We start from the raw sequence: 7,377 nt of genomic DNA, 5'->3' as shown, positions 1-7,377 counted from the left end.
AATGTATTGCTATATATTGTCCAGGTTTATTATGTGACAGATTATGTGATTGCTGCTCTGACAGGTAGCGTTGTTGTATGTAATGAGATAATCCTGACAGGTCACCATAGGAAAGGTGATCATTTTGTGCATGCATCATGCCAAAATTTTCAGAATTTATTAATGATTGATAGGTAATAGGGTTCTACGTGGTGGCTGGTGGCCTTATGCCTACCCGCACCCTAGGACCGTCGCGGCGGCCCGCCGGGAACGGGGCGGGGGTCGTGACACAGAGCCGAGGATAGCTCTTGTCCGATGGTGGAAAGGGTGTGAGGCTCAATAGTCCCACATCGGAAAAACTTGTTCCAGAGCCTGAGCATATGAGGCGGTATCTCCAAATTCTGCATATACGTTTGGGGTGGAAAACAAAACTGGAGAGGGGTGAAGGACGCTTGCGTGAAGCTCCGGAGCCGGACAATATATGGCAGGGGAGCTCCATGTTCTTCCCTCATGTGGCCCTCATGTGGGTACTGGGTGCCGCACGTGTCCTGCAGAGGTAGGGGCGTGACAAAGTCCACCTTGCTGGATATATGAATATTCAAGATTAAGACGAACATAAGAATCTCTATTCACATTTCTAGAAAGTACTCTTACTTTGAACAAACCCTTAGATATAACAATTTTTTGCCACATCATTGGTTCGTCTACATTTGAAGTAGAACGGCTCCTTTTGATTCTTTGGCATTTGACTCAGATATGGAGGTCCAGTTAGGTTTGGCCAATTTTGATTTTGAGGATGTTTGGAGAAAGGATTCTTGGAGTTCTTTCAAAGGGGTTTGCTTAGCTTATGTCAGTGTTCTTCCTCTATCGTCGTGGAATTAATAACTTTCATTAGGGTTATAAGTCACATTGTTTATGACTTAGCTCTCACGAAAAGTTTGACCACGATAAAGGAAGAGAGTTAGTTAGGACTTGAACCTTATTGCTATCAAAAAAACTGCATTCAATCAATTCAATTTTATAAAAAAATCTTGAAAGTCATAGATTTGGACATTAAAAAGTTTAAAATCTAATAATATAGTTTGGAACTTAGATATGGTGAGCCAATCTAGACTAGCATTATCCACTTCATACTCAACCTCTAGAGTATCCCCATGTTCTTCAACAATCTTAGTGGGAATGTATATAAAGAGATTCAGATCAAACACTAAGAATTAGATGTAGTCAATGAAAATCAACTTCTTGAGGGTTAACAATTTAGATATATTAAAGTTATCTAAGTATGTTAAACATATCTACATATGCTAAAGTTATCTAAATATATTAGAAATATGTATAGAAATATCAAAAAATATTTTATAAAAATGTAGTAATGGAAAGGCATCCATTTATAGTCCCCATGAAGAAATACTTTAGAAAAAAATATTTAACCCCATACAGAAATTATTTTAGTGTAGTGTACAAATTATAAAGAATATTTGAAGCCATCTATTTAGAGTCTCCACATAGAGTCCTCATGTATCGGACGCTGTTAGAAATATCACCATGCATTAAATTTTTCTTAATTATTTGAGAAAAAAATGATGAAGAAAAAATATTTGAAACCACCTATTTAGAAATTTCTTAGAGGAAAAAGATTATTTTAGAAAACCTGCTTCTTAATTATTTTAAGAAATATTTTCCTCCAAGCAGAAATATCTTTATCGTTTTAGGTAATTCAAAAACTCTTTTTAATTATTTTAGAAAATGCAGTTTATTGTTCTAGGAAACATATAAACTTTTCTCAATTATTTTTTGTTAAACCTTATCTAAATTAATCTGACACGCAATTTTTTTTTTAAAAATAACATCCTAGGTGGCAATCCAAGTGAATGGAAGGTGTTGTTGCCACCGAATAGTCATTGGTTATTAAATACAATCTACTTATAAATTTATTTTTCATTCTATTTTTTAGGAAATTATTTAATCTTTGATGAAATAAATTTATATCTAGATCCAAGGACCACCACCTCTTAAACAAGCAATTGGCTTTCTCTTCTTCCGTTGTTTCCAGATACGGTTGCCGGTTGACATCTCTTCTAATTCGTTGATACGAGAAGCAAATTGTTGTGTGGAGGAATCAATATCAGGAAAAAATGCAGTCAAAAGAAGCCTGCCTTAGTCTCAAATAGGGTATTTTTATTATCTTGCCGCATATAGCATGTCGATCATTCATTTATATTTATCATTTATTTCAAAATTTAAAAACTTTCCATCTTTTTGAGAAACACATAAAAGCATTCCTTCAAAGTCCTAAATTCTCAGGCAATTTTCTTCTATATAAGCAGCCTCCTGCCTTCGTCGTTGAGCAGAGAGTCAAATATACTCACGTAAAAGATTAACATGGCAGCCGTTTTGAATCTCCTCGCAGCTTCTTTTGTTTTCCTCTGCATCTTAAAAGCAGGTCTCTCTCTCTCTCTCTCTCTCTCTCTCCATTCAGGCTCCTGCTGTTCTCCTTGATCATTTCAACCATTATTTTCGTAGCAAGATGGCTATGGTCATGGTTATAATGTTATGAAATCCTAGTCTCCACAGATATTCAAGTTACCAAGTCAGAGACTAACAGTATTGTTGTCATTGTAGGTTCTGCACACTGCACTCTATCCGACATTGCAGTGAGCCAGTCAAAGACAGGAGCCAATGTGCAAGGAAAGCCCGAGTACCAGGTAGTGATAGCCAACAATTGTATATGTAGCCAATCAAGCTTGCTCTTGAAGTGCAGCGGTTTCAACAGTGCTGAGCCAGTAGATCCTTACGTCTTCAAACCAGTGGGCGGAGGTCAATGTTCTGTCAACAATGAACAACCTGTTTTCAAAGGCTCCGATATCACATTTAAATATTCCTGGGATTCTCAATTCGACCTCTCGCCAGTTAGCTCTCTGATCAATTGCTCATGAGGTTTTTGTTTGCTTGGTGGGACATGAGATCAGACTACCTTTATGAAGAATAAAACATTGGATTTGTTTTCCAATATGTGAAAGTTGTTATAAGATTTATCTGATAAGTAAAGGTTTTTGTTGATTTAAATCTGATGAATAAAGTTGACATGCAATGGGAGTGAATCATGATTTCGTATTGTATTTGATGCAGTGAAAAACAGAGTAGTGTTGGGAGTTTTTTGCCTGATAACAATAGAAAACATTCATGCATGAACCACCCATCTTTGATCAATAGAAAATGAAAATCTTAATGATATTCCAAAAGAGAGGCTCAAAGAACTCAAAAAAAAAAAAGATTATAAACTCAACTTCAGAGTTTTGAACCAATCATTAACATTAGGGCACCAAATTTTAGAGAATATGACTTGATCCAATCGAAATGGGATAACCAAAATGATCTTAGATCACTCGTGATTCTTATCTTAGTGTAACCTAATCTCCGCTGATCTAAGATCGCCATGTTAGGTATGCAATGTTCTAGTGATTCAATATTTCTATGTATCCACGAGTTTATTTCATAAAAATATATTAGTAACCACATAAAATTTATTATAATAAAATCCAGTATATTTATTAATATATTAACAATCCTATAAAGATATATTAATTCTATAATAATTATTAATATATCTGTGCAGCATTAATAATTTATAGGACTAATAAATATATTTTCATAAAATATATTAATAAATATATTAATATTTTATTATAATATATTTTATATGATTAATAATATACTATAATATATTTGGCAATTGAAAAGATTAATTTAGGTGCTTGAGAAGATTAATTGCTGAACCTAGGAACCCATTTTAAATATCTAATTAATTTTGGACTAATTACCAGCAGTCCAGCCTTACCCAACTGGTGATCATTTTTAGACAAAAAAAAAAAAGGCATTTGGATCTCCTCGATCCTAGTTCATAAAAAACTTCTAACTAAGAAAGTGCTATTGGAATGGTTATTCTTAGCATATTCATTTATTTCATAGTTACGAGAAGATATGCCTTCATGGCATCAATTATTATCTGCCAAAAGAATGATAAACTTCCATCAACTATTGGATCTACTCAATACTAATCCATTAAAAACTTCACATAGTCGGTGTTGATTCTAGCCCCAATATGGGGTCATATCAAACCCTTTCATAGTTGTTAAGAAACACTTCTCAATTGTTGGCTTTTCTATTTCCCCTCTAAAATTAGGACAGACTCCATCTTCCTCACCACAGAGAATCAAAGACAGCCAGCATGAGAACCACCCTCAACATCTTCTTAGCCATTCTTCTACTTTCCATCACCAATGGGGTAAACAAATATTCTCTTCTCTAGCCAACCAGGCTCAAATTTATATCTGTATGATCTCATTTGATCTTCTAACGTGTTCGCGGTCAATGTAGGTTGCGCAGTGCCATAGTGTATCGGATATTGCCGTCAATCAGGCGAGCATCGGCAGTATGGTCGAGAGGCAGTCGGAGTATGAGGTGATAGTGTAACAACTTAGAACCTTACCTAACATAGCTAACCAGATGGTATTATTTGAGTTCGTTAATTCTATATAAGTATGAAAGATTTATCCTACGAATAACGGATGTGGAACTATTCTGTTTGTTTTTTGGTGTAATTGTCATAAAATGAGAGCTTTTTCTGTTGTATTTGACGGTTGACATCGGTCAAATCTAATAAACAAGGTTTTGGAGAGTAAAAACATACCTGGCCAATCACGCTGGAGTAGACTGCTGCCAAATATGAAAGTGGTGAATTAAGCATGAAATGAACCAGTTTGCAGTATGCTTATGCTTCATATTGTAAAATAAAGAAGCTATGAAGCTCGAGTATGAAGTTCTCATGGCTTTGTCTTCAAAACTTTGGTAGTTTCATATAACAATATACCTCAAACACATATCTGCAGAAGCATCAACATATCATACATCCTGGAAGTAGGCAACACTAACAGGGATGCATGTACCGGTGTCCGATCAATGGAAGGCAAACCTTTTTTTTTTTTTTTATGAAGAGGGAGGCAAAGCTACTCGGCCTTTATTAGAAAAGAAAGAGTTTACAGAAACTATTTATAAAGAATTTGCATTAAAAAAAAAACATAAAAGAGCAATAAATTTTTTTTACAAAAGATAGTGGTTTGTAAGGAGACATGTTAAGTTATTCAATAAGCTGAACAATCTCATAAGTGATTTGAAGAATCTTTGTATCTTTAGTATGCAACTATATGAGCTCTATATCATGATGTGAATCACCTTTTTCCTAAAAAATAGATCAACATTTCTTAATGTGTGGCGCTAATGCTGCAAGATTATTCTAAAATTTGAGATGAAAAACAAACATCTTCTCTGAACACAGATCAATGAAAGGCAAACCTTAATTTAGGCAGTCGTGATGGTACAAAATTATTCTGGAAACCATGCATTCACTAATATCTATTATGAATATTCATGTGCAGGCTTGCCTACTTGTTATTCCCTATTCTCTCTTTGTAACCTGTTCCAGTCCCTCCCCTCCTCCCTTCTTCTACCCTGGCCCTCCTCTTAATCTTCTCTTTTTGTGCTTCTATTTTTGTCTAATTATTTCATTTCTTAATGGATTCTGGGTGCACTTTGTCAACCCTATTCTTTGGGGAAAAAAAGAAAAGAAAAGAAAAATAAGAATAGAACAGAGACTTTTGTCCTTTCAGCTTAGATTCTACATTAACTCAGACCATAGACCCTACATTTCTCATCAAATTGCAAGTTTGAATTAACAATGAGATGAACCAATATGCGCTTTCATATTGTAAAAGAAAAAAGCTATCAAGTTTGATTCTGAACTTTCAGGGACTTGTCTTCAAAATTCATGTAGCTTTACATAATATGGAATTTTTTTTTTGTTCTTTGGTGCCTCATGGATCGTATGAATTTTAACAAAAGGAAGAGTCCATAATACATGCAGTCCATTATCTTTAATTCGAAGAAGCTTACACATGGACATCCAGGAAAAGGTCAAGTCAAACATGGAAAGATGTACGAGTACCAATGGAATGAAAGCTTGAAAGGTTGTCAAATATATAGTATTATTTGGCGAGATATCCTGAGCTAGTGATCACTAGATCACCAACACAAACAATTCTGAAAAGCATTTCATACCTGAATAAAATGAGGGATCATTAAAGAAACTAAGAAATGGTTGTGCATCGGAGGTAGCATTATAATTCATCACCATCAAGCAACTTTCGTCACCTAGGACCACCACTGCACGAGCTCTAATGGCTGCTTCACGATATTCAATTGTTTTATTTGGCTAAGTTTTTGAAAAGCTTGAAAGCATTTTCTAATCCTCTAAAAATACTTTTCAACCAATATATCCCGACCCTTAACAACAATCTCAAACCACATTCTGACCATCTGAAAAGATTTATAATCATAAGCTCAAAAGCTCAACTAAAGATTGAAAAAGAAGAACGAATACTTGATGGATGTTGCTGCCATCTAATAAAATTTGGTGGAAGAGTACATCCATCCTCACTCTCTTGCAGGGATTTCTCCAGGAAATTATATTGATGGATATTGCTGCCATCTAATTAACTTGGCCTACCAAATAATTCACAAAAAAATCCAAAATAAAAGAACGATACTTTTGGGATCAATCTACAAGAGGGACCAGGAGGAGGAGAAATGGTCGAGGATTTCCACCGGGGAACGGTATTCTTGGCCACGGTGTTATCCATCAAGGCATCCACTGCTGACGAGGCAGGATTTTGTTGCCAAAGATTGGTGACCAACAATGTATTTTGCTTCCTTATATCCGTAGTGACTTTGAGGACCTTGAAATAATTAGTCCATCATCTGCCCACAATTTGCAGTATCTACGCAACAAGTGAAACAGAAATCCAACAACATGTTGTAATGTACATCATCCACACTACTATGACAACTTCATCCGGGACGGCTAGAGACATCTGGGACTTCCACTTCGTTGCTGCAGTGCCCAGATTCACTTTTGTCTCTTGGGAGCCCCCGCTCCCCAGCCATCTTAAGATGAATTTCAATGACAATGTGTTGGCAGATGGAGACAGAGGATATATGAGTTTTGTGATTAGGGATCACAACTCCAAACTAATTGCCGTGGAAGGACGTCGCACCTGTGACATAACAGCCATTGGAGCGGAGCTTAGGGCAGCATGGGAGGGCATTACCTTCGTGAGGCATATTCTAGAGGCTAACAAATCTTCCTAGAAGGGGATTCAGCGATGGTGGTCGAGTGGATTCGGAATGAGGAGTAGAGGGGCGATGGTCACCCACTGCTCAGAAATATCCGTCGGATATCGAGAGACTATAACTCATTTCAGGCTGCTGATGTCTATTGGAAGGCGAACAGAGCTGTAGACTAAGTTGCCTCCTTCGCTGCTCACCACTTAGAAGAGGTCCTTT

This window comes from Phoenix dactylifera, chromosome 4 (assembly GCF_051530095.1).
Source record: "Phoenix dactylifera cultivar Ajwa chromosome 4, Ajwa_hap1_PhDact_Kaust_v1.1, whole genome shotgun sequence".
Taxonomy (NCBI): domain Eukaryota; kingdom Viridiplantae; phylum Streptophyta; class Magnoliopsida; order Arecales; family Arecaceae; genus Phoenix; species Phoenix dactylifera.
The sequence above is the reverse complement of the archived record's forward strand: the minus strand, read 5'-3'. Positions refer to the sequence as shown.